Genomic DNA, 797 nt, shown 5'->3' with positions numbered 1-797 from the left:
CGCGCCCGCACCCGCCGTCGCGCCCTGGCGCCCTGCTGCTTCCCCCCTCGGCGTTTCCCCTCCGGTGGCCGCCCGGCCATGCCCCGGTCCTCCTCGCCCGCCGATTTGGGCGAACGCCCAGTCGGGCGCCGCAACGCCCGACCCGCTAGCCCCCCCGGGCCACTGACTAGGGGGCCCCGCCCCATAACGTTTTTAGAAAAAAAAGGAATTAAAAAATATATTAAATGAATAAATAAATAATAACTAAAAAAATTAAAATGTTAATTAATTAAGTTAATTAATCCTGATTAGATTAACCTAATCACTAATTAAATTAACTAATCTGTAATTAAACTAAACAAAGAATGACAGGTGGGTCCCACTGGACCCACATGTCAGGTTGACCAAGTCAACTCTGTTGACTGCTGACGTCAGCATGACATCATGCTGATGTCATAAATCCATTTTCGAATTAAATTAAATAATTAATTAAATTTCAGAAATTAATAAAATCTTTAGAAAATCATATCTTTTAATCCGTAACTCGGATTAAAATATTTTCAACATGAAAGTTGCTCAGAACGACGAGACGAATCCGTATACGCAGTCCGTTCGTCCGCCGCACACCCCTAACCTATCGAACCCGCAACTTTCCCCCTCCGGCTCCTCTGCCCGAAAACACGAAACCCCGGGGATATTTTCCCGGATGTTTCCCCCCTTAACCGGTACCACCTCATACCACGTTAGGGCCCGCCTAACATCGTTACTTGTCATGTCATGCATCGATATGCTTATGTTTACATGGTATTCATTGTTTC

The sequence above is a fragment of the Triticum dicoccoides genome, chromosome 1A (assembly GCF_002162155.2).
Source record: "Triticum dicoccoides isolate Atlit2015 ecotype Zavitan chromosome 1A, WEW_v2.0, whole genome shotgun sequence".
NCBI classification, from domain to species: Eukaryota; Viridiplantae; Streptophyta; class Magnoliopsida; order Poales; family Poaceae; genus Triticum; species Triticum dicoccoides.
Note: the sequence above shows the minus strand (reverse complement) of the source record.